Source organism: Rattus norvegicus, chromosome 2, assembly GCF_021556685.1.
Source record: "Rattus norvegicus strain SHRSP/BbbUtx chromosome 2, alternate assembly SHRSP_T2T, whole genome shotgun sequence".
NCBI lineage: Eukaryota > Metazoa > Chordata > Mammalia > Rodentia > Muridae > Rattus > Rattus norvegicus.
This window is the reverse complement of record NC_141535.1, coordinates 195,431,394-195,458,618: the sequence shown is the minus strand read 5'-3', so window position 1 is coordinate 195,458,618 and position 27,225 is coordinate 195,431,394. Positions and strand designations below refer to the sequence as shown.

The following is a 27,225-nucleotide window of genomic DNA, read 5'->3' as shown; positions in this document are numbered from 1 at the left end:
ATCCCATGGGTTCGCTCCCTTTGCCTAAAGTTCCACTGACTCCACAGCCCTCTGTATCCCTCAATGGCAGCATAACATTGTAAATAAGCCATAATCTCATTTCAGAGTAATTCCTTCAGTGGAGCTTTGGGTTCTATCTCCAGCACTGCGGGGGGTGGGGGGTGGATTATATATTGTAAAAAGAAAATATCCTTTCCTCTCCATCCAACCCACTTCCATACCTCTTAACTAGTGACAGTTGGGAGTTTGTTGTCTAGATTTTGTTTACACTTACACGTCACTTACAGGTTAGCCTGTTGGCTAATAGTAGACCCTTGATGATACAGGCAGAGCTGAGAGTTCTATATCTTCATCTGAAGACTGCTAGTGGAAGACTGACTTCCAAGCAGCTAGGGTGAGGGTCTTAAGCCCACAGTAACAGACCTACTCCAACAAGGCCACACCTCCTAGTAGTGCCACTTCCTGGCCCAAGCATACACCAACTATCACACCTGGGAAAAGTAACACCTGAGACTGAATTCTGATCTTGTCATTTACTATTTCAGGAATATTTTTAAAAAGTCACAAACTTTGTATACATTAGCTTATCCATATAAGATTGATATAATAGTAATATCTACTTCATAGAGTTCTCTTTTATAAATTACATTTGAAAAAGTGTGTGTGTGTGTGTGTGTGTGTGTGTGTGTGTGCGCACTCGCGCACGCGAGAGAGTGCACACATGCCACCTGTGGAGGTCAAAGGAATGAGTGTTTTCCTTCCACAATGTGAAACTCGGGAATAAAACTCAGATATTCAGGCTAGGGGGCAAGCACTTTTACCACTGAACTACCTCGTTGACACCCACAGAGTTCACTGGGAGACTAATTAGTTAAAATAATGCCCGGTATATGGTAAGTACTATGTAGGTGTAATCATTATGCATTGTATTGTTATTTATGCATTTTTATCTTTGTCACACAAATAGGACAATAGGAATGCTGCTCTACAAGTGTATGTCATCTAATAATATTCCAAATGTATCCTTGAATACCAGTACAACCTCATACAGCATAATGACAGCATGGCATTCAATTGTCTTTGTGTAAGAATTGGATCTGCTTTTAAGTCCCGACTATAAAATAGTATAAAAGGATTCAGGCAGGGCTGGAGAGATGGCTCAGTGGCTAAGAGCATTTACTGCTTTTCCGGTGATCCAGTTTCAATTTCCATCACCTACCTACAGGTGGGTCAAGCACTCATGCTACTCATAAAGATAGCATATGGATAAATGACATGGCCAGAGAGGGTGGTCCTGGGGCCCTGGATATCTGGTTTTCTCAATGCTGAGTTCCTAAAGGGCAGGGCTGGTCTCCCCCTATACCCTAAGGCTGCTGAGGGCACCCTATCATGCACAGAGGACTGGTAAACTGTTGACTGTTCTTACTGATCAATTTTCATGTGTTCCTTTCCAAGCATGGTTTCCTGACAGGCCCTTGAAAAGGAAGTCTTCTCCTTCTTGCCCCTTCCCATGACCTGGAATGGGAAAAACTGATCCCTCGGGGAAGGGCTATGTATAACCTGCCGAGAAAGTCTCAGGGAGTGTGGAAATGACGTGAATACAAAAAAGAGTCAGTGTTGGGCATGGCTCTTGGACAATGTGGGCAATCCCGGCTCATGGAGACAGAGCATCTCGAGTTCAAGGGTAGTCTCAGCTCTACAAGTTTCAGGCCAGCCTGAGCTACATGAGAACCTATCTCAAAGGAACCAAAAAGGAGGCTACAGGGATGGTGCAGTCTATAAAACGTTAGCCTTGTAAGGCAGAAGACCAGTGTTCACTGCCCAGAACTTATGTTTGGAAAAGAAAGGAAGAACTTTAAAAAGTTAGGTGTGTACATGGGCTTGTAGTCCCGGCACTGAGGAGGTGAAGATAGATGGATTCCTTGACGCTTTCTGCACAGCTAACCTAGCAGACTTGGTGAAGTCCAATCCAGTGACAGGCCCAGTTTCAACCAGAATGGAAGAGAAGGTAAGGAGGACACCTGAGGTTGACTTCTGCCCCCCATGCACACTTGCATACATATGCACATGCACACACACAGTCTTTAGTGAATGATAAATATGTCCGTGCACATGAGCACATGAATGGCCAGGTGTGTGCTCTCAATGACATGGTTACCCCTTACTTTCCACCCTGTTTCTTCTCCCATTATTTCCTACTTATGCCTGGTGACCAGAACACAAAGGTGAGGAAGCATTAGGAACTATATTCAGGAGTAGATTCATGGTTACACTGAATCCAAGAGGCATGAAAATTAGGGAACACCCCATTCACTGTAAATCAGTCCAGCATTTGGCTGTAAGTAATGGATTTGGGAGCCAGACTCAATGATCAAGACACTTCCTGACTTTATTCTTCTGTGCCTCCGTTTCTCCATTTTTAAGGTGATGACGATTATAACAATTAGAGTCACACTGAGTGTTATATGAATTCAATTCATTAAGTACCTTTAACAGGCACCTGTCAGAGGCAGAACCAAATAAATGTCCATTTCATCATCACCGTGGCTAAATGCCTCTGCTAGCCCTCACCTCCAAACCTAGTTTCTTTTGTACCAACTTGCTTAATATTTGGTGTTTAAGGAGAACTCAAAAGAAGTCATGCACGAACACATACACAAGCATGCACACACAGGGGACAGGAGGAGGGAGGAAAGGAGGATCACTCAGAGGTTTGGTAGGGAGAAAATTTATCACTTTCGAAATTATTCCCAACAAAGGGGTCAGGGCCATTTCAAGAACCATCTGATTATATCTGTAAGCAGTAGGCACAGAAATCCCTCTGGACTTAAAAAATCAGATGGGCATCTAGTCAAGTAATTCCTGTAGGGAGAGCTTACAAATTTAAACTGACATAGCAAAAGGAACCAAGCAGTCCAGGAATTCCGTCATCGAAAATGATTGTTGAGGGCAGGGCAAATGTTTAAAAGCAGAATAAAATGTTTAATGGCTCTTGATCTTTCGAATATCTTTATTACCTGACTGCTCTGTCACTTTCTGAAGCTGTGTGCTGACAGGGTTGACACCCCACTCCTGAGCAGTGCATGTCCTGCTTCCTAGAGCTTACAGTAGGATGGATCAGAAGTATGTGTGCCCTGTGAGGAACTCCAACAGAAGGAGAATCAAGAGGAAGCCTAAAAGGTGCTGGCTGTTGGACTCTGGAAAACCAGTGGCCTGCTCCAGCCTCTGGTCGTACAACAGCTTCATTGTATGAGGACAGAAAACTTAACTGAGGCTTGCCTGCAAGCATATTTGAACTTGGACCTCTGGAGCGAGGGCTGGCAGCCAGCTTCTATGCCCAGACACACCCCCTCCTCTCCTTCATTCTCTCTCCATCTTTGCAAAAGCATTTACATCCATTTAAGTCCAGGAGACCTGGCAAAAACAACACTCCGAACGCCACTTCCATTTATGGCAATGGGACCCTTTATGCCAAGGAGAGACAGCTTGTCAGCTCCCGAATCCCTTAGACTCTGTGCTTCAGGCGTCTGTCTTCTCTGCTTACACCAGCAAAAGGGCTAGGCCTAATGGGTAGGCTTTTTTTTTTTTAATTGTTTATCTGTTTATTTCTTTTTAGGAGAATGACTTACAAATTTTGGCAAGATCGCAAGTCAGGTGAGGATACCAAAGAACCCCTTTGAGAAGGTCATCTCCCACCCTACCCCACCCCACCCTCCAACCCTACCCCACTCAACCCTCACCCCACCCCCACCCTCTTGCCCACCCTTCTTACTCAGTGTTGGCTTTATTAACATTTGCTATTCTATTCAGTGGGTGCAACCAAGTCCTGAACTGAGAAAAAAACAAAAAACAAAAAAAAAAAAAAAAACATGTTTTTATCCTGCAGCCTCTTGGTCTTTGAATCCACATCATCTCTCACACCCCGCAGTCTGTCATTCCTTTTTGTCACTGGGGTCCGAATTCTTAAGAGTGAAGTCGAGTTTCAGTTCTAACCTGCAGTTAGTTTTGGTCAGCTTGACACAAACCTCAACCAACATAGGTGGGAAGAAAGAATTATAACTAAGGCATTGCCTCCATCCCATTGGCCTGCGGGCATATCTACGGGGCATTTTCTTACTTAATGACTGATGTGAGAGGGCCTAGACCACTGTGGGTGGTGCCACCCCTGGGCAGGTGTCCCTGGTTGTATAAGAAGCAGGCTTCTTACAGAATTCCTCTGTGGTTTCCCTAGGATTGAACTCAAGTCTTCGGGCTTGGGAGCAAGTTCCTTTACCTGCTAAGTCATAACCAGGTCCTATTTTACCATAAACCCCCCTCCCTGCTTCTCATCCTTCCCCTGCCCCCAATCTCTCTGACAAGCCCACGATGGATGAACTTGAACTCATGATTCTCTGCCTTGGCCATCAAGTGCTGGGATTACAGACATATAACACCAGTTCCACACCTTCCTGGTAAAGTTAAACTAATCCCTCCAGGTCTAGAATCAGGGACAACCTAACCACTTCGAAATTATTATACAACATTGGAATAATGTCTTCTCCTAACTCTGATAATTCACTTCCAGTTCAAGACTGATCAAAGGGCTGTAAGCACCTTTGTTTACTGGCTCTGCTTACCTGGATTCTGAGCTTTTGGAGCACGAGGATCATACTTTGCTCACAAGTGTCTCCTAGCACATTAACCTAACACAGAGCTCTCCACGTGTGCTTGATGGAGCACCTGAAGGCAAGCTGACACCAGACATCCTCCCGTGATGCGGGCTGCTATGTCAGCAGCAATTATGACACAGGTATCTGTCTGTGATCAATTATGATCACAGAGCAGGTTTTTAAAGGGGAGACATCTCTCTGGGGGGCTATCGAAGCCAAGTTTGTCAAAAGTCCATGCAGCACCATGAGCCCTCTTATAGCAGACTGTCAGAGGACTCTCTAGGCCTTTTGTGATGACTTGGAAAAATTTAGAAAGAAGGCAATCTAAAACGTACAGTGTCTAAAAAGCAATTACAAAGAAATTGGTTTTACTTCACCACTAAGGAAGACAAGTCTGATTGGGAATTCATAAATTTTTTAAAAACCAATATAATAAGGAATATGAGCCACATGGGGTCCATGATAACGAGGATGAAAATAGAAGTGATCTTTAAGATGTATTCAAGGTAATTCCTCTAACCATGTACCCTTGCTAATATTGAAGTCATTGTTTTTTTAAATACTTGATTATTAAAGTGTTCTTAAATCCTTTGATTAAAAAAAAAATAAACCCTTCAGTTTCCTTGTTAGTTCATGTGGCATTTCCACAATTTTCTTTTTTTTAAAAGAATGGCTGGCTAAAAACTGAGCGTGCCTGGTTGATACTGGTAATTAGAAATTTACTGCTGGTTGTGGTGGCACACATCGGTAGGATTTGCTGAAGGAGCCAGAGGCAGGAGGATCATGAGTTTGAGGCCAGCTGGGCTACATGCTTGGCCTGGGGAGGTGGCTCAATGGTTAAGAGCGCTGACTGCTCTTCCAGAGGTCCCGAGTTCAATTCCCAGCAACCACATGGTGGCTCACAGTCATCTGTCATGGGATCTGATGCCCTCTTCTGGTGTGTCTGGAGACAGCTACGGTATACTCATACACATTAAATAAATAATATTTTTATTTATTTATTTATTTATTTTTGGAGCTGGGGACCAAACCCAGGGCCTTGTGCTTGCTAGGCAAGTGTTCTACCACTGAGCTAATTCCCCAACCCAATAAATAATATTAAAAAAAAATTACTTCCTGGGCTGGGAATGTAGCTCCATTGGTAGTGTTTGCCTAGCATGCATAGAGCTCTGGATTTGATCTGCAGTACCACATGCACTACACATAGTAATACAACCTATAATTGTAATGCTTAGGAGGTAGACGAAGAACAAAAGTTCAAGGTCATCCTTTGTGGGACAGTGGGCCATGCTAGGAAAGTTGGTAAGGCAGAGCAGATCTGAGACCCCAGTACTTGGGTACACATACCTGAGACGGTAGGCGCCTCCCTGCTCCCAGATTCCTGGCCTCCAACATGTGTCCATGCTCCCCATGTTGGTCAAGCAGGCCAATACAGAGTTCTCTATGCTAATGCGGTAGGTACCTAGAGACTGTGAGGGTTAGCCAATAAGCTTCCCTTCCTGGACATTCCTCTTGCAAATGAAATTTAATCTCTTGCCTACCCTGAGAAGTTGGTATGTATCCATTTTCCATGATGAACAGTCAATAAACAGTATGGATAAACATGGACTGTCTTTTCCATCGAAACAGCAGTGGGGAACATGGAGAAGGCCTTCACCTACAAAGCCGCACAGCCTAAGTCTCCTGAAGAAGGCCTCTCTGTGCTTCCAGACCACCGTTGTTCCTTCACTGATGTGCTAAACTGGAGTTCCCCATTTCCTCCGCCCCAGTTTCACAGTCATCGAAGTTGTGCTCAACCCTCGGACCCCCAATGGTCCCGGCCTCTTCAAGGGCCCACGGACGCCAATCCTTCGTTGGTGACTCTTCTGTGCAACACCCCAGTGGCGACTGGGTGCCTGAGAGTCAGGGAGTCTAGGATGCCTCCTCCATCCTAGACTGTGTCTTCCCACCCCCTGAGCAGCGTCTCGATGCTGCCCTAAGGCCCAGCAACAGACAGTGGTGACACAGGGAGACACAATCAAACACTCCCCACATTTTACCTCCTCAAGAGCTGTGCCTAACACCCCAACGGCCAATAGCAGGGTGAAACGTGGACCCATGATCCTTGGTTAAAGAGGACATTAAAGGTCATCATGAGATTCATAACTCTCCTGTCTTCTTCCTTTACATAAAAAAGAGCACTTCTTGCCTTTAAGTATATTCTAGAACTCTTGTCTAGAATGCACAGGCCTGATGTCAGTCCTAGCTGAAAACCAAAACACATATACACAGGCCTACCATGTTTATGGGATGATAAAACTTCACTGAAAAACACAATCATTCTTGCTCTCTCCTTTACCATATATGGGAGGGGGATGGTGGCCTGGGAAAGTCATCACAAATGGCCGGTGGAAGCTTTTGTACTACCACCTCCTTTGCATACACCCCTCTTTAGCCTGTGACTAATAGATCCCAGCAAGGGGCTGAGGAAATTTCCTGCTAAGCATGTCTCTCTTTTATCCTGGCTGCTGAGACAACCTACTCCCTTCATCTTTGGGCTAGACACTTGCCACCATACAGTATGTTCTACATGTATCTTTTTCATTTTGGATGTCCCAGGAACCAAGCCCACTGGGTCTGCTTCAGTTTTAAGGCCATTTCAATTTGTATGACAATCACAGTATCTACATTCTCAAGAAGTAAAATTGTACAAAACCATGTCTCCACTGTCTAAATGCACTGTGGAATGAAAAGGTCTTCAGGGCCTCTGGCATTCCTCCAGGAAAAGGCAACTAAGCCACAGAAGACTTGGACTGTTGCCCAGTGGCCTCTGGAGAGCCTTGAACTTTACATAGGTTTTCTGAATACAAGTTCTGTGTAGTGACCTGGCAAGAGGGAAAATTTCCAAGCCTACTCTATAGAAGTCAGCTGACATGGCTGTTCTGTAGCAAGGGTTCGTACACTCTGAGTCCCAAATGTACCTGATCCCTAGAGTACCACAGGGTCTCTCCCACTTGTCCTTCCTTTTGCCCATAGCAGAGACATCCACTTTTAAGTACCAGGGTGACTCCAACTTCTTTTAGTTCTGTTGAGTTTAACAGAAGTTATTTGTGTACCATCAGTTGTGTTTATACATTGGGGGGGGGGAGACATGAAAACCCAGCTCCTGCCTTTGAAGAGCTACTGAAAATTACCACATAATATTTATTGTCCACACAGCACAGGATGGGGGCAACAGAAACTAGAAGGCAGGATCTTTTCAGAAACTAACGCTGCTGGGAGAAAATGACATGTAACCTAATTCCTACAGGAAGAGCCAAGGGGAATGTGAGGCCTAGGAAACCATGGGAAGTGTTCTCAGCAGTGAGAACAGGAGGCAAAGACACAAGGAGGCGTGGAAAGCTAGGCATGATACTCTCCAGAAGTGGGTAGGTATTAGTGGAGAAGTTAGAAAGCAAGGGTCACAAAGGGAAAAGGAAGGGGTGTGGTGAGGAAGAATAATACTGCACGGAGAGCTTGAACCACCTGAAAGGGGGTGGGGATTAATTTGGTACAAAGTAAGGACTTGGAAAAACAAAAGAGTCATCATTAGTAACGTAGGGAGTCACTTGGCTCAGCTTTCTATTAAATGTGTCCTTTTAGTAGTTTGTTACTAATAAAATTAATATTCACTTAATTTTAAAAGCTAGAAACACCACCACCTAAAAATGGTAACCCCGATAGCCAAAATAGTCCTTAAAAGGGAAAGAGAAACTTAACAGGTTTCACAGTTCCTGATTTTCAGATGTTACTGCAAAGCTGTAGCCATCTGAACAATGGAGTACTGGCCTCAAGACAGACATCCGGACCAATGGGATACAACGCAGAGGCCAGAAACAAATCACCATGTACATGGCCAAAGTATCTTCAATGATGGTACCAAGGTCGTTGAAGGGGATGGGAGGAACAATTTTCAACAGCATTAGAACACTGACTATCTCAGCAAAAGTTCACTTGAATGGATGAAAGTCTGAAATGCAAGCATTAAAACTTTAAATCCCTTACATGAGAAGAGGGAAAGCATCCCTTGAGCAGTCAGTGATTTTTTTTTATATGACACAAAAAGCAAACACAACAAAAGGAAAAGTGGATAAATGGTGCACTTCAAATTGTAAGCATGCACGTACAAAAGGACACCAGCAACTGTGTAAAAGAAGCAGTCCGTGGGCTAGGAGAAACTAGCTGCCGATCATATACTTAGTCAAGGGCTAATACCCCAGCTCAAGAACACCAACAACTCTCCAACAATGGATCTGACTGGAAAATGGGCAGAGGACTGAAACAGACATTTCTCCAAAGAAAATTCACGTTTGGGGCTGGGAGAAGTGTCTCAGTGGGCAAAACCACCTACTGTGTGACGATTGTGAGTTCAAGCCCTAGAAACAGGATGTGGAAGTAGAAAACTGACTCTTCAAAGCTGTGTTTTGACCCCCACACCTGCACTGTGGCATGTGTGTACCCACTGGCCCCCCATCAGACACAGACACACAATTTTAATAAATAAGAGTACACACACACACACACACACACACACACACACACACACGCATCCAATAGATGTTCAATACTATCAATCTAAAGGAAATACAGAGCAGGCCTACCAAGTAAAACCTGTTATATAAATCAAATAAGATCCAGCAAGATGACATTTGCCACCAAGTCTTGTAATGCATGCTGGTAAATATGTGGAAGGTAAGGGTTAATCTTCACTGTCAACTCAACTGGAGTTAGAGTCACCTAGCGGATGAGTGGGGTGTATCTCTGACTGTGTCTAGGAGGGTATTCTCAGAGAAGATTGACTGTGGGGAAAAGACTCATCCTGATGGCAGGTGGAGCCATCCCACAAGCAGGGGCCTCAGACAGAACAAACAGGAGAAAGGTGGACAGTCAAGAGTGCTACTGTGCCCTGACTACGCTTCCTGAGACTGAGTTGGCAAATACCTCTTCCTTTGCTTCTGTATCTGATGTTTTACAAACAAGACACAGAGAAAGTGGAAGCTGTGTTCACAGTTGGTGAGGCTGCATTACTTGCTTTAGACACCAAGAACCTGTGGAGGCACTCTGAAGTATTAAGAATAGAATTGCTGTAGGATCCAACATTTCTAGTCCTGGGAATAAGCCCAGAGTAATTGAAAGTAGGAATTCAAATGGATTCAAGTTCATGGTACAGACTGGAGGGATGGCTCATAAGAGCCAGTCTTACAAAGGACTTGAGTTTTATCTCCAACACCCACTATCACTTAGATGCTAGCCCCACCCCTTGGCATGTATAGGCCACAGCCTATAGCTGCCCATCTCCTTAGAGGCCTTCCTGGGGCTTTCCCAATATCAGAAATGGGCAAGCACTTAGTCCCTGGGGTTACCACTCCAGCCTAGCTGGGGACAGTGAGGTACTGACAGTTTTGTGGGTTCTAAGTGGTGGCCTGGTTACCTGCTCACTCTACACTCATCTCCTCTTCTAGACTGCTTGCCCTGCAAGCCTCACATTCCAGCACCAGACAAGAACAACACACCTCGAAGTCCTGTAATATCAAATTTCAAGAGGTTTGCTTCTTTGATGTAACCCTGATAGGGAAATTTGACATCTGCTAGGAATCCAGGAACCTTGAAGAAAAATGATCTCTGTCAACAGGTTTGAGGTTGAGTTAATTTATTCTTTGCACTAGAGTCAAAGGCACTTACAGTCCTGTTTCCAGTGGCAAAGGGGGCACTAATACTGCACAGTTCGAGGTGGTGAAAGACTGACACCTTTGATCAAATGCCTGGAGACCAAGACAAGACAGCATCTTCTAAAAAGAGACCGTAAGCATGCGAGATGTTGTCAGCCAGATGGTCTCTGTGGCAACTATTCACTACTATGATTGTAGCATAGAAACAGCCATAGACAATATGTATGTGGACAGACATGGCCATGTTCCAATACAACTTTATTTTCAAAAATGGGAAGGGAGCCAGATCTGGCCCAGGAGGCATAGCTTGCAGACTTCTGCCATAGAAGGTAAAGCTGGGGAGGAAGAAGCACTTGCTGCTGTCGGGTATTTTAGTGAGAATATGAACTGTAATGGGATTGATTAATCACTTCTGAGAGTGCTGGAGAACTTGAGGCAGGAAAGTGATGAGCTCAAGACCCATCCATATATGGATCTGAGCTCCCCTGTGAGTGAGAACCCTAAGTGAAGATACAGTGAAGAGAGAAACGAAGTCAGCAGATAGTTTGCAGGCTGGATGGAAAGAAGCAATGCATTCATGGAAGAGGCAACCCATGGCGTGTCGAGTAGGAGGCGTCTGAGCACAGATGCACGTCAGTGTGGAAAGCACTTGCATGCATGTGCACAATGGTCACTGTCGTAAGAATGGAAGAGAGACACAGGAAAAAGAGAGGAACACGTAAGTAAAAGCAGACCCCGGAGTAGGGAGCCCAGGGCAGGCTGGTGAGAAAGCACCCATAAGGAGCCTGAAGGTGAAAGACTCCTGTAGAGAATGGTGTCACCACAGCCAAACAGCAACTACAGGAGCTAAGTGACTGCTGTAAAGCTGGACATGGTTTGGGCATGGTGGCTCTCGCCTATAACCTGAACACCGGGAAGGCTGAGGCAGAAAGAGTTTGAGTTTGAGACCAGCTTAGGCTATTCAGAAAGACCCTATATCAGAACAAATGGACAGGCCTGGAGAGACGGCTCAGTGGTTAAGAGGACCTGACTGCTCTTCCAGAGGTCCTGAGTTCAATTCCCAGCAACCACATGGTGGCTCATGACCATCTGTTATGAGATCTAATGCCCTCTTCTGGTGTGTCGGTGTGTCTGAAGACAGCTACAGTGTACTCATATATAATAAATAAATATATCTTTTTTTAAAAAAATGGACAAAGATCTCAACTGTATGTGGAAGATGATAAATGAAATGAGTCAAAACTGAAAGGGATTTTAAAACACCCACCCGAACATCTGGAAAGGAGAGCAAGATGGGGAACCTTGGGAGGTGTCTGTCAATAGAGACAGCTGTCTGTCCACCAGCTCTCCTTTTTTTTAGACAAGAGAACTTCTTTGCTTGGGGCTCTTTAACTTGGGGATAGACAGCACAAAGAATTTAAAAAGTGTTCTTTTCCATGAGTGTGGGAGACTGTGCTGGCTGAGGGGTGGAAACAGGAAGTTGGCTAATGCCTCCATTTCCTGGATGGACCACCAAGCAGTTGTTCTGAGGGGAAGATGATGGCTGAGGAAGAGAGTCGTTTGGGGGTGGACACAAAAGTCCTGTAAGGGTGGGGCATTTGATGGATGACGCACAGCCATGTGCATACCTTTTATCCTGTGGTAGGAGCTTTTCTCTGACATGTAAAACTTAACAATATTGAACACTTCGAGACCAGTGATTCTCAACCTGTAGGTCATAACCCCTTTGGGAGTTCATAGGGAGTTTCATAGGGGTCATATATTAGATATCATGTGTATCAGATATTTACATTATGATTCATAGTAGTAGCAAAATTATAGTTATCAAGTGTCGACAAAATAGTTTTATGGTTGGGAGAGTCACCACAACATGATGAACTGTATTAAAGGGTCACAGCATTAGGAAGGTTGGGAACCACTGTTCTAGACCATTCCCTTAGATTTAAAAATTATTGTGTCTATTTTTCTATGACCATATATAACAAATGAATAAACAACCTTTTTTTTTGTCATGGTTTTTAGCATCTCTGAGAACATCCTTATAAATGTCTGATTCTCTGGGGACAAAGTCTAAACATTGTGTGGAGAGCTAACCAGACCTGCATGGATACAGCACAATCCAGTGTCTTAGCAACTTGCTACTGGCAGTTTGCTGTGCACTTCACTGTAAAACTTCATGGGTTAGGGTGACAAGCTCAGGCCTGCAATCCCAGCACACAGAAGGCTGAGAGGCAGGAGGATTGCCACAAGTTTGAGATTGGCTTGGGTTGTGTAGTGAGACTGTCTCAAACAAACAAACTTCGTGGAAATTTGTTCCAGCACTAATACAGTCAGCCCTGCTGAGGGTCAGGAGCCTGGCTGGGTAACTACGTGTCTGTCTACTGCCTCACAGACGTGAAGGCTATAATTTGGAAGATGATGAGACACTGACACCAATGTCTACCTGTAGACACAGCAGAGGGGAGAGTTCTTTGATCCAACCATGAAACACAGTTTGTATGGGCATTTTCACCCAGGGCCTAGCAAAGAGTGAACTACAGTGATCTCTTGGGAACTCAAATATAGGTGCATTTTTAACCCTAAAATCAGAGGCAGGGAGAAGTTATCTGAAAGAAAAACTGTGAGATTTTCTCTTGCTTGTTGTTGTTGTTACTATTTTGTTGTTTTCATTTGTTTTGTTTTTATTTTGTTTTTGTTTTTTGTTTTGTTTTGCAAGGAGAGCCACTGCCAAAAGGCAAAACACAGAAACAAAAACTACATGCCACTATCTGGTCTCAACAAACCCCTTTCCTATCCATTTTTGACTCTGCAAGCACAGGCATCGTGTTGAAACAAACGTAATTGGGCCACATCTGTCTTCTGCTTTAAACTCCCAGACGCCATGTCTTGATGTCTCAGTGCTTTAGGGAAATGGAAAGTGGTTCCATCTCATTAAAAGATTAGGCACAGCTTTAAGGAGAGTGGGAAGTCAAAGTACTAGGTCTAGCTCTGAATTCTCATGAGGCATTTATAGAGATCATAATTATCAGCCAAACATAGTCTTCAATTTGAACCTGCCATGCCCAAAGTCAATTTGCCATTTGCCCTCTAATGTCAAGACCTCCTTCCTAAACTTACTCTAAGAGAAGGTGGTGGTCTAAACTGCCTGTGCTGGAATCCTCGTGTTGATTTATTCATTTCAGTGTGTCCCCTCCCTTTGTTTCTTGTCTTCAGACACTCGCTATGTAGCCCACAGTAGCTTTGCAGTTCGGATCCTCATGCCTCAGCCTCTTGAGGAAAGGGATTTATAGGCCTGAGCCACCAATATGAAAATCAAGGCCAGGTCTGCCTTGGCTGTATTTGGGGCCAGCACGGGATAGATACTTAGTGAACCTGTCTGAAAAAGGTAGGGTTAGGGAAGCTGGACCTCTTCAGTGACAGAGTCTTGCCCAGTATGTAAAGGTTCTGGATTTTAAGCCCTGATCTACAGGACCTGACTTATGGCTGTACTACACCTGTAGCATGTTCTGTACAGATTTCTGTGAGCTCACATGTGCAAACACTAATGTCTGTGTTGTGTTAATTTAGTGGTCAGATAATGGTTGGACAAAGATTTCCACAAACACCCTGGACAAAAGAATGTCTCCCAGTCTGTTCAGAGGACTTCCGTGTCTTTATTGAGGCATGCGTTCAGCTCCCAGGCAGTTTGCCACACAACCTTCACTTCTTGTTCTTCACTTATTCCCCAGAGCATCGCACCCCACCTTTCTTCCTGAGGTATTTGGTTAAATATGTTGGCTTCCCCAACTCTCATCATTGCCTCAAAAGTTGCGACATTTGCCTGTTTCAATAACTGACTCTTGGTGTTGGCTTCAGGTGTGGGAAAGGCAAGGCAAGATAAACCGAGCCATTTGAGCTGTAGGGTGACCAGAGTTAGAAGGTTTACCAAATGGAGGCAAACAGTAGCATTCATTATACCCTCTCTGGTCCTGGTCTCAGCATTGAAGCTGTTATTTTCAGGGCCACCACGGGGCTGGGGGGTGAAGACGGAGCTGTGGATAAGCAAGAAGAGCACTAAGGCTGAGAGGTGGCCACGAGGAGGACACACGACCAGCACCAGCTCGTGTGAGGTCCTGGCTTCCATGGCTGGGCTTGAGTTACAGTTTGGTAGAAGAACCTGCACGGGGCTCTGGGTTCTGTTTCCGTTTCTGACCAGTTTTATTGTTTGGGGGCGTTGGCTTACTTTTTGAGGCCAAGAGTCACAGTGGAGCTCAAGTTACATAATGAGTAACCCAGGCTGGATTCAAACTCACAATTCTCTTGTCTCTGGGACTGCAGACCTAATCTAGCACACCTAGACTCCTTATTCTGATTTTAAACAAAATGGAAGAGTGCTGAGTACACAGCAGAAATAGATATGGCTGAAGGCCATGCTTAAGCGTGCATCCACTGATGCTGTGTTTCTCAGATTCAAACACCTGCCACGTACTGACCCCAGCCCTGGGCATACGACTCCACCTTTCTATGCCTCTGTTTTCTGGTCTTTAACAAAGGAACAGGTTATTATGATAATACTGATCTCACCTGTTTGTTAAGATAACTGAAAGAGTGTTGTAAAATATAGTCAGATTATTTCGTCAGACACGTTACAGGATTCAGGAGCCTAAGGGCTTGTGGACGTACATAGGACAGAGTTTCATGAGTTTCATGTCAAAACTACCTTTCTTATAATCTCCCAAACTATGAGGTGAACCTCTACAGACATCTTTTCTTTGGCAAGAAAATGAAGGAAATATACAAAAGTCAAAAAAAAAAAATAAAATAAAAAATAAGCCCATAGAACAAGCCAGAAGGATAGGGAAAATATTAAAACTGCTGTCTATTCTAGAATATTTTCTGATCCACAGTGATCCAGATTTTTTTTTAACCAAAAGACAGGATATTTTCAGATCCACATAATTTCAAAACTAATCTTAGAGATCCAAACATTTATTCGCAACCTGCAGAGGATTATAAACCCAATGTTAAAAGAAAAACACATGTACCCTTAAAAGAATATACAGGGGGGGGGGAAATCATATATTGGTCATGGCACTCAAGTCATTCAAAATGTCCACATAGTCTTGGAGAATGTTAGTTCACAACAAAACTAAATCACAAGAAAATATTCTGGGGCATGGAGGAGAGAGACAGCACAATAGGCTGAAGAAACTTGACGTGCAAAGACTTTACATGTAAGTATTAGTGACTATAGAATATTAAATAAGCTAGAACTGCTGCCAAAGAAGATCAAGCTCGCCCCCCAAAGAACTATTGCCGACCAGATCCTCTTCCCCCACGTCCTACTAACTTTTCTCTTCCACTGCCTCTGCTGGGTGGTGGGCTAGAGGAGACGCTGAACCCTTTGAAAGGTAGGTTGCAAAAAGCTTATGCTTACAAAGGAAGGAAGGAAGAAAGGAAGGAAGGAAGGGAAAGAAAGAGAGAGAGCGAGAGCGAGCAAACAAACAGGCAAGCAGGCAGGCAGAGGTGGTGAGCAGTGTACTAACTAAAAGCTGGTGCACCTACATTAATAGCTGACAAAACAACTTTATGGAAATAAATGAGGCACTATATAACCATCATTTCCTTTTCCTAAAGATACATAAACTTCTAAATTATTATATAACCAATAACAGCTATAAACTATATAAAGTTAAAAAGGATAGAATGATATAGCAAATTAAATAGCAGTAACAATTTCTAGCATACAGATTTCATTAATTGACATAACATCTGTCCAAATATCAATAAGGGATTAATTCAAACAGCATAAGTTTCAGGCTGACTATATATAAACATAGTCTTTGCTTATGTAGATTACTCTTAACAAAAACTGGAACATGTTTGAGCATATTCCAGATCATCCACTGTCTGTTCTAGTGTGCTCAGAACATTTCCACTAATCAATTTATCTAAGCACAAAACAAGCTTCACATCAGTTGTCTTCAGGATGAACATAGATTCATTAAGAAAGAGTGAGAAAGAACTTATAAGAGTGGGAAAGCCTCCAAGGGATGAATACCACCCACATCAAATTTTATAGGTCTATTTATAAGGAGCCTTCCAACTTTAGAGCAGAGAGAGGATGGGCGATTATTGGATCTGCTCCTGTGTATGTCTTGTGACTCTGAACAGTGGTATTTCCACAATGCTAAAGCATTCTGTCAGATGTCCTCATTTCAATGCTACGATTTGTTGTCACATCAAACACGGAGGCCAAAATCAACGCTCAGAACAGCCTAGGTTTTCACATAACACTCCTTTGCTGAGCATTTCTTAGTAACAGCCCTTGCACTGGAAATGCAAAGACTACAATTTAAGGGGTGAGGCTGACAGAGGTGCCTGGCATTCTCTCACCACACTTCATCACGTGGGAGTCATAAAAGACAATGTTCCCACCCCTGCCAGGCCCTGCCTTGTCTTCCTAGCCTCACAGCTGAACTAGCAAAGAAAATGAAGGCAGAAGTTGACGGTGCTGACCTCATTTCCTGTTTCATATTCTTTGGACCCTGGAGGCGGGTGCAGATATGCAATGGGTTCTTAAGAAACACTTCCTGAAAAATGAATAAATGGTTTATCCTGAAGAGAATGAAAGAAAGCCCTGGTACAGGTACAACTCACCTGAGAGATACTGTTGGTTGCCTAGCCAACTTCCCTGCATCCTCGAAAACCCTTGTCAAGTTCTTTCTTCTTGCCTTGGGGCACATGATTCAATTAGCTCCAACCTGTGTACCTTCTACAAAGACCACACCCATCTCTGGCTAGTCTAGAAGGAAGATAAATTCTGCCACCTTGAGCACCCATCGTCTACTAGGTTGGATTTAGCCAGTTTTGAAACACACCCAAGGGACTTTTCAAAAATGTCCTGGTAACTGTGTTACACTGCTACCTCTGTCCCTGTGGTCCCAAACAGTCTCATCAACATTTTGAGACTAATACTGCCAATCTTCCCTCTCTACATAAACCCACTGCCTATTTCAAATGAGATTTATCACTTGCCAAACCAAGAAGATAAAGTACCCTTTTACTGCTGTTTAAGTTTCTGCCTGGGTTAGGGAAGCCATAAACCTTTCTGTTTGCATTGACAGCCTAGAAACTAATGCCAGATTTGACTTGGAGTCACTCTGCTTTCTTAGTTTTACTTCTCTTTCCCAATCAAGAATTTGAGGAAACCCAATTCTAGCACTATCTGGCTTTATGCCAGTAGCTCTTGTTAATAAGGGATCATTGATTAGTGTCCTGTCTTACTATGTGCTAGGTCTAGGTCAATGCTTTAGATGTATTGAATACATCTTTGAATTCTTACCCTACCACTTTGCAAAGGATATTATCCTGTCGATATTGTAGATGAGAGGATTAACACTGAGAGATTAAGTAATCTAACCCAAATCCTACTGCACTGGTGAGGAGCAAAGCTGTAAACATAGCACCAATCGATTTAGCAGCCAGCTTACAGTCTCAATCTGGGGAGGAAAGATATCCACACAAGAAATAATTGGCACACGATATTCATTGACATACTGAGATATGGTTCCTTTAATCGTAAATTATAATGGTTCCATAGGCTGAGATTTGATTTTCTGAACCTTGAGGGACATTCAAGAGGAAAGAGCCCGAGTTCTCAACAAAATGAAAGTCTCCCAGAGCCCTGGGTTATAGGCAATCAATAAATCCAATGATTAAAGGCGGAAGGTGGGCAAACAAGACTACTCAAGTGAAATGCTTCCCTTAACTCATATTTGTCACGCGCTCGCTGGTTCAGACTGCTTTCACATACATTATGTCAGGTTGTCCTCACTGTCTCGGGATTAGAATTGTCTCGACTTAGCAGAGAGAACTGAGCATTGAGGAAGGAGCCCAACCTTGTCCTGAGTAGCCAACACTCAGAGTTTGGTCCCCTGCTCCTGCATTCTCTGTACCATCTTAAGGCCTCTCAAGGCTTAGAAGGAGCTAACTTCCAGTGTGGCTACTCTGCGTGAGGGCTTTCCTACCTGCCCTTCTTGGTCAGTGGGTCCCGCTGAAGTCCTGCAGGTCCATCTGGTCATCTTTAGCAACTGCCATGGAAGCTTGCAGCAGCCACATTCCATCCCTCCAACCCTTCTCTAGAGAACCAGGCAGGCATGCCTTGACTGTAAGAGCAGAGCCTCAGACACACTCAGATTTTCCAAGCCATTTGGATGCTGTGAAACTGTAAATGGCAGAAATAGTGAAACTGGGTTTAGATTCTGAGAATCTTATCTGAGAAGCTTCTGTGTGTTTTCCTTAGTTAGCTTTCAAGGAAGAAGGTTTTAGTGAGGTGTCAGTGGCAACGAGAGAACCCAGCATACCAACACACCCTCACTGGACGGGCTCTTTCCAGAAAGCGCACACAGTGGGAAGACCCTGGGATTAGCTCAGACTTAATGTTATTCAAGGACTAGAAAGAAGGCCAATGTGTTGGGAGCTGAGAACAAAAGGGAGTGTGGTAGGAGATGAGGTCAGAGTGAGCGAGGGCCCCGATCTTGCAGTACTGTATTGCTCCACAGAGGAGTGTTGTTTAGGCATTCAAACTCCTTCACACAAACAAACCAAGCAAATATTTTAGGCCTGAATTGTTGGGTGCTGATGATACAGAAATGAATTAGACAAAGTCTTCATTGTCAAGAAACTCAAACTCTAACAAGAAACAAAGACAAGTGAGCAGGCAGCTGCATCACAGAGCAGTAAGTACAGCGATCAGGTTAAGCATAGGACGCTGGAGTGAAAGACGAGGGTGCTTAATACAGGCCAGGGAGTGTCAAGAGAACGTGACATCCAAATCTGGTAATCCAGACGGTTGACAGAGAGGTTGACTGCCTCAGTTTGATCCCAGAGACTCAGATGGTGGAAAGGAAAAACTGACTCTGGCAAGCAGTTTTCTGACCTCTGCATATACCTCTCCCAAATAAATGAATGTAATTTTTAAAAAGGAAGAAAAAATGTGGCCATAGCCCAATAGGGCTCATAAGGGTGTAAAAGTGATCACTATGACTGAGGAAATTCAAATCAACTTCCTCACGATCTAAAATGTCAGGACGGCTTCATCTACTTTTGATTTTGAAGCAATGAGATCTTTTGTTGTTATTCTATAATGCTTACCCTCCCTTAACTTATGAAAATGTCCCTACCAGACAATTTATAGTAAAAGTAAACACGTGGCTCATATATTTCTATTAGGCAGTACTGATTCAAGCAGAAAGTGTAAAGTACAACTGGGCACATGGGAGCCTACATGCTTGGCTGGTTACTATGCAGATGGCGGAAGGAGCCACCTTTGAAAACAAGGAGCAGCTCAGAGCACCCTGAGGAGCAGCAAGCAGAGGCAGCTAAGGAAGACAAGGTGAGCTTGCATAAAACACGGCAGAATCTAAGCTTCGACTTGGGTACGACCAGGAAACCACCAAGGCCTGTGGAGCCCTGGAAGCCATCCAGTCATCTGGAATTGTTTAAAGAGGCCCTTGTGGCTATCACATGGGGCCTCGATTGAGGACAGGCGAGCTTAGAAAGAAAAAGGAGCAGTTAGTGCTGCACGTAAAAATGAGGCAAAGGTCGAGGACAGTGATGGATGAGGAGGGAGAAGTAGACAAACAGCAGATGTTAATGAGGCAAGAGTAGCCAGTTTCCAAATAGTAATGAAGGACAGGCTAAAGGAGGGAGGGGGACACTAACTTAAAGATCCAACCCTGCCTGATTCGCCAAGCTCTGAGAAACAGATGAAGCTCTAAACGAAACATCCAGGCAAATGACTGACCTCCTACAGGACCTCGGGTGCTCCGGGGCCACCCCTTCCTTCTCTAGAAAGATGAGGAGTGATAACTAATGGGAAGAAAAGTTCCCTGGGATCACACCGGGCATCTCATTGTCGTTAATTAACATGATGTCTTGGAAGTCAGTATGGTCCATGCTGCCAGGTACACAGCTCCAAGATTTTCATTTCCTGTGATCAAAGGACAGCTAAGCAGCAGGTTTCATCTCTGGAAATAGTCAGGGAAGGAGAAGAGGGTTTGAGGCGCTTCTTTCTCCCGACTCCAATGATAAGGAAGGAGTAATAAGTTGTGATGGTTTGTATGTGCTTGGCCCGGGGAGTGGCACTAATAGGAGATGCGGCCTTGTTGGAGTAGGTGCATCACTGTGGGTGTGGGCTTTAAGACCCTAGTCCTAGCTGCCTGGAAGTTAGTATTATGATAGTAGGTGTCAGATAAAGATGTAGCACTCTCAGCCCCTCCTAGGCTATGTCTGCCTGGATGCTGCCATGTTCCTGCCTTGATGACAATGGACTGAACCTCTGAACCTGTAAGCCAGCCCCAATTAAATGTTGTCCTTGTAAGAATTGCCTTGGTTATGGTGTGTGTTCACAGCAGTGAAACCCTATAAGCCATAAGTATAGAGAGACCTATCATGTCTTATTAATTAGGGGCACCCCTAAATAGATCTATGTGTGTGTTTCATTCTTTCTCTGTCTCTCTGTGTATTGGTGTCTCTCTCTCTGTCTCTCTGGACTTTTTCAAACATGATCTCAATGCATAGCCCAGGCTGTCTGCAGATCCTCCAGTTTCCATGTTAAATTGCTGGAACATATGTGACTCTTTATGGAAGAGAATAGCAAACTATAAAATCAAACACATAGGTAGTTCATCTTGCTAAGGAGGTCCCTTCAGCTTCGTTGCCGTCATAGCATATCTTCCTCTGTATCAATAGTTTTGGGGGGTTTTGTTGTTGTTGTTGTTGTTCTCTTGCTCATCCATCAATCAAACTTATATCACATATCTAATATTACAGGTATGGATTACAGGTATGGACAATGTCATTATTAGTTTTTTTTTTTCAACTTACACAAACTTAGGCAACCTTAGGAAGAGAGGATCTCAACTGAGGATCTGTGGGGCATGTTTTAAATCGTTGGTTCATGAGCAGGTCTCAGTCTACTGTAGGTGGTACAATCCTTAGGCAAGTGGGTAGGGTGTCTGTGAAAGGTAACTGAGCATGAGCCAGGAAGCAGCACTGCTCCGTGGCCTCTGCTTCTGTTCCTGTCTCCAGCTTCCTGCTTTGAACGTCTGTCCTGGCTTCCTTCCGTGATGGGCTGTGACATGGAATGGTACACCAAATAAACCCTTTCTTCCCCCAAGCTTGGTTTTGGTTGGTATTTATCACAGCAACAGAAAGCAAACTAGAGTAGGCAGTGAGCAAGTCTCTGGGGATGTTAAGGTAAGACTACAGAGAGCCGCTGCCATCAGGAAGTCCAGCTGCGAGTAGTGGCACATGCTTTCAATGCCAGCACTGTGTTGGGAGTTGGTCTGGTGCTGCTATGTGTTCAAATGCTAATACTGGCCCCCAAGATCTGGTTGTCCACCCCCCAAGCAGATCCTCATGTATACCAAATGATGCTCTAGAAACCTTGCTCCCTAATTTAAAGCTATTGTTTAAATAAAAATAGCTACAGCCAATTACTAGGGAGAATAAAAAGATTCAGAGTTTTAGTTACCTGGCTGAGGGTCACAAATAAAGGAGGAAGGAGAGAGGGAAAGGAGGTAGGAGAGTGAAGGAGGAAGAAGGTGAGGAGAACAGGAGGTGTCCATTAGATGTGATAGACCAGGAGCACATGCCCAGGGGAAATGTACCCCCCCCACACACACACACACCCTCCCCAGGATAGTCTGCTGGTGCAGAATGAACCCTGGCAAGATTAAACCAGCAAGTATTTGGGGAGCACTGCTGGGAATTAACAGTCTTAGCAAATAGAAATATAGATTAGGGGTAATCCCCCAGTAATTGTGCAAGAGCTGATTAAATAATCCAGGGGACTCTGCCTCCATTACTGGGGGGGGCCCTCTAGCCAGATTATGTTAATAGTTAGTAGAGTTTATTAAAATCTATTTACAGCATTACAGAGGCAGACTCAAGAGGATCTCTGTGAGTTTGAAGCCAGCCTAGTCTACATAGCAAGTTCCAAGATAGCCGAGACTACATGGACAGATCCCCTTGGCACAAAAAAAAAAAAAAAGAAGGAAGGAAGGAAAGAAGGAAGGAAGGAAGGAAGGAAGGAAGGAAGAAAGAAAGAAAGAAAGAAAGAAAGAAAGAGGAAAAGAAAGAAGTCCACCATTTTTCCAGGTATGGCACATACCTACAATCCCAGCTCCTTGAGGGGGGCTGGAACAAAAGAACAGGCTACACATAAGAATCTGTCTCCAAAGAAGAGAAAAAGGGAAAAGGAAAGAAAGAAAATCAAATGAACAAAGAAAGGAAAGTGCCCACTTAGGAGAAACAGATAAGGAGAAGAATGTAGAATTAAATTAAGAATTCACTAATAAGAGTTTTAGGCAAAAAATTATGGGTACAGAGAGGAAGGGCACTCGGTCATCTGACAAGGCAGCAGGTGGTTGTGAGGGTTAATCTTCATTGTCAGCTTGACTGGATTTGAAGTTCCTCAGGAGACACTCTGGGCCTGTCTGAGGGCATTTCTACAGAGACTTAACCGAGGAGGAGCTCTCTACCCTGCATGGGGATGACTCCTTGCTGTGGGCTGCAGTTCCAGACCGAAGGAAAGCGAGAAAGGAGGAAGCCAGCTGAGCATCAGTGGAATAGAGTCCATTCTAAATTCATATGCTGAAGCCCTAACCCCAGTGTGACTGTCCCTTAAAGAGAGGGACTTTAAGTAGTTGGTTAAAGCTAAACGAGGCTGTAAAGGTAGGGACCCTGTCAGTAGAGCAAGTGTCCTTAGAAGAGGCTCGCTCTATGGCTGCTGGGCCTTCCCTTGATGGATGGTTCATGTCCGGTATCCCTTCGCTTCTCCACTGGAGCTTTCATTCATTCTCAGACACAGCCTTTTCAGAAGCTATCCCTACCATACATTCTCCAGCTGCCCTAGCTGCCCTTTGAAATTTTACTACGATTCTCAGAGAGCTGGAGTTTATCTATTAGCATTGCTTTTTGTTTTGAGACAAGGTCTCAAAATTCAAGGCCTAATTCAAATTTCCTATAAAGCCAAGGACAACCTTGAACTTCTGATCCTTACACCTTTCACCTCCCAGGTGCTAGAATTACAAGCTTATGGTATGTATGTATGTATGTATGTATGTATGTATGTATGTATGTACATATGTATGTATGTATGCATGCATGTATGTATGTATGTGCCCAAGTCTCACTATATTGTCCAAACTGACCTCAGACTCCTGGATTTAAGGACTTCCTGAGTCCTCCTGCCTCAGCCTCCTAAGAAACTGGAACTACAGTCACAGAGGACTGCAGATTTTGTACTGAACCATAACTATACACACGTTCACTGTCATCACACTCCGGATCCTCATCCTCATCCTCCTCTCTTCTTTTCTGAGATGAAGTCTCGGGACATAGCCCATGCTGGCCTCAAACTCATGATCCTCTTGACTCTTCCTCCCAAGTGCTGGGAATAAAGGTTTGTGCTTCCACTGTCCAGCTCACAGTAGTTCTGAGTTAAATATGAACGAGCTACTTTGTGGACTAATTTAGAACTCAAGAGACATGAAGGCTTGGGTGGTATTTCAATGGTAGAATGCTTGTCTTGCATCTATGAGTTCAATCCCCAGTACTGCAAATTGAAAGAGAACAAAACCACCTATCAGTCAGGATTTGTGGCACACATATATAATTCCAGTGGGTAGGAGTTGGAGGCAGAATAGGAGTTCAAGGTCAGCCTTGCCCACATACAATGTGACACCTGCCCCCTCCTCCCTGGGAGGTGGGAGTACTACAAATAAAAGAAGAATGGCAGGCTGGAGAGATGGCCCAGCCATTAAAGGCCGGGCTCACAACCAAAACCAAAAGAATGGCAAGCCACACTTGGGAAGCCAAGACAGGAGCATCTCTCTAACTTCAGGGCCAGCTTAGGCTACAAAGTAAAGTTTTGGGCTAGCCTGGGCTACAGAGCAAGACTTTATCTAGAAAAGAAGAACCATATTAAGATGAAGCATGCTGAAAGGCAAACGTGGTCAAGCAATCTCCTTTTCTTTTGATTTTGTAAGAAACCGTATACTTCTGCCTGGAGAATTCACAGCCCCAATACCACACATAATCTTGGATTTTGGTGATAGAGTATATAAGACAGCATATGCTTTGACTCTTTGCTGTCTTTGCTGTTAATGAGCTAAACTACTTCTTCCTTTTTCTTTTCTTCTTTGTTTGGTTTTGGATTTCAGTTTCTCAAAACAGAGTTTCTCTATGTGCCCTGGCTGTCCTGGAGCTTGCTCTGTAGAGCAGGCTGGCTACAAACTCAGAGATCCACCTGCCTCTGCCTCCTGGGATTGATGTTATGCTCCACTACCGCCTAGCTTAAGAGCTAGATTTCCTGCTTGGTGGTCTCTACAGCACTGTGTAGTTAAGATGTTCTCTGGCTGGCTAGGCCTTTCCCCGGCTCCTTCAATGAAGACTTGGAAGCTAACAGAGGACAACCAGAGGTTGGAGTCCAGTGGTGCTTAGCACTTCAGCAGAGAGAACCCCACCTTTCTCATTTGCTGGACTTTGCCAGAAGCTGCATCTTGAGTACCCCGAAGTGACAGCCGCTGTAGAAACATTCGTGGCCCCAGGAACACAGCAGAGGCCGCAGGCTGTGAGGCAGAGCTAGGTTCTGAGATAGGCACTGGCCGCTTCAGAAGCTCCTTCATCTCATGGCCAGGGCTGTTGTTTCCAGGGGCTGTGGCTCTGTCTTCCTTGACATGGCAAACAGCCGCACCATCCCACAGCTTCTACCACGGTTGTAGACTGATGCCTGCTCCTCATCTCCTATCCTGTCAGGGCTGGCATTGAGAAATAGCATGGCTGACTCTCCTGGGACAGGAGGACTTGCCAAAACAGCAATTTTTAAAAGGAAACCACGAAAGTTGCAGGCAAATTCCAATGTATTTCGCAGGAAGCAGCTGACATGGGCAGAAAAGCCAATGCAGCCTCGGAAAAGTTTTCCTAAAGCCACATTCAGAGCCTGGTTTTATGGGGAAGGCAAATGACTTTGCTGTAGTGTTCTCTTGAATTTGGCAATCAATAATGTATAAGTGCACAAAAATAGATCTGAATAGCAAGAGAGGAGAGGCAAACAATCTTCAAGATGAAAAGATATCCATTAAAGTGTACATCTTGTGAAAACAGATGTCATGATTCTGTATTCTTGTCACAAAATGCATAGCAAACATCAGGCAGAGACACAGGTAAACACGGAATCCCAGCTCCAGCATCATGACCACCACACAATGGCATTAATTATAGGAACGTCTTTCAACCTGCTTCAGTTTTAATGTGGTTAAGAATTTGCCACATGGTGACGATCTCCATCTGCCTCCTGTCTCTTTACTCCAATCATAGATTGAAGTCCTATCTTTGTGAGACTTAGAAATCTAGACATGCAGGCACCCAGTGCATGAACAGGAAGAGCCAAGGGCACATAAGAATGCAGCATGGGTGCTGTGTCTATAGAAAGCTTGCATAACGCACACGAGGCCGTGGGGTAGATCCCCAGCACCACATACCTACACTAGGACTTACCTGTAATCTCAGCACTTAGGATAGGGAGGCTGGATTAGAACTAAAAGGTCATCCTTAGCTACATGGCGAGTTCAAGTCCAGCCTAGGCTGTTTGAGACTATGCCTTAGAACTGAATAAAGAACGAAAACAAGCAGAGATAAAACCGAACAGCAAAAGAACCTGGTGAGGACGGGGCCACCGGGAAGTCATAGAGAGAAGCCACGGTGAAGGTAAACCTCCCCACACTTTGACTTTGACCGGATAACCACCAAAGCAGTGGAAATTTATGCTTCTCAAAACCCCCTGCCTGTAGTATTTTGTTGTGGCACTCTAATCACCAATTCAATGGAGATTTAAAAATAACACGCATAAATTCTTCACCACCTGCATACTTAGTTAAAAGTTATTACACTCATTGAAAGGTCTCAGATGAGGGAACCAAGGGGATACTGAAATGGATTGTGGGGGAGGTGCTGAAGTTTAATTAACGCCATGAGTAGACAGATAAGCAACATAGGTTCAGGCCCTAGCGTCAGAAACAGACAGCATGGCAGAGGGTCTGAAGACAGGCCCATGGCAAAAGAGACATGTCTTTCTGAGGGTGGGGAAGGTTAGGGCCTGTAGCCAGGCTTTCTGACTTTCAGGCAAGAGGCAGGGAAGGAAGTGGGGAGCAGAATGTATACCCACTGGTGTCCCTTTTGATGTCAACCCACTTCCCTAAGTGAGAAACCTCCAGCACAGGAAGTCTGTTAGCCAGAGATTCACCTACAGTCTCCTGTGAAGGAGAAAGGATGGCTGCAGGTATTGTGGGCCAAGTGGCAGCTGGATGCTAGCCTTGCATTCTTATACTTATTACTATTATTAAAATGAAAAATTGGAACATGGCACTTACATAATATATACACGTGTATATATTACAAGGACATACCAAGAGGGTAGTGGTAGTACTGGCCACACCCAAAGGCCTTGATGGGCAGAAGATGACAAGCCTGTGCTACGTACTATCCAGCACACTTAGAATGTGTATATTTGTAAACATTATTCCAGCCCTGGGCACCTTAAAGTTTAAATGGCAGGTGAGTCACCTGGTGCCGTGTTAAAATGTGGATTGACTCAGTGGTTCTGGGTTGGAGCCAGAGAGGTTACCTTTCTAACAAGCTCCTGGTGAACTCTGGAATACTAGGCAGAGGACCATACCAGGCAACACCGAAGATACAGGATGTGAAGTCCTAAGGGAGAGCTATTGTTTGATACACAAGACATAGAGCCAACATCAAAGGGGTTGGAAAACTCTCGCTAAACCGGATCCTGAAACCATATAAACAACGATTAGAGATTGCAGGACATTTGTGGTATGTTTATA

General features: G+C 44.3%; 1 protein-coding gene and 2 long non-coding RNA genes across 12 annotated transcripts in view; 2 read left to right on the top strand and 1 right to left on the bottom strand.

The window, feature by feature from the left end:
- Positions 1-18,697, bottom strand: part of Tmigd3 (transmembrane and immunoglobulin domain containing 3) — a 76,288-nt gene extending 57,591 nt beyond the window's left edge. For 2 of the 10 annotated variants that reach the window (XM_087613525.1, XM_087613529.1), the window contains exon 1: positions 18,346-18,697. The gene's annotated coding sequence lies outside the window, so the exon portion shown is untranslated. Of the gene's footprint in view, positions 1-4,616; positions 4,759-18,345 lie in introns of those variants that run through there. The other 8 variants (XM_087613559.1, XM_087613554.1, NM_001302749.1 and 5 more) reach the window with 7 other exon arrangements.
- LOC134485666 (uncharacterized) lies at positions 966-5,265 on the top strand. The gene is made up of 4 exons (XR_015676753.1): positions 966-1,019; positions 1,941-2,008; positions 3,617-3,654; positions 4,565-5,265. It is a non-coding gene; the product is annotated as an uncharacterized LOC134485666 (long non-coding RNA).
- On the top strand, positions 18,458-25,486 carry LOC108350083 (uncharacterized). The gene is made up of 4 exons (XR_015676751.1): positions 18,458-19,056; positions 19,550-19,712; positions 22,253-22,480; positions 24,547-25,486. It is a non-coding gene; the product is annotated as an uncharacterized LOC108350083 (long non-coding RNA).
- Positions 25,487-27,225: the final 1,739 nt, after the last annotated feature.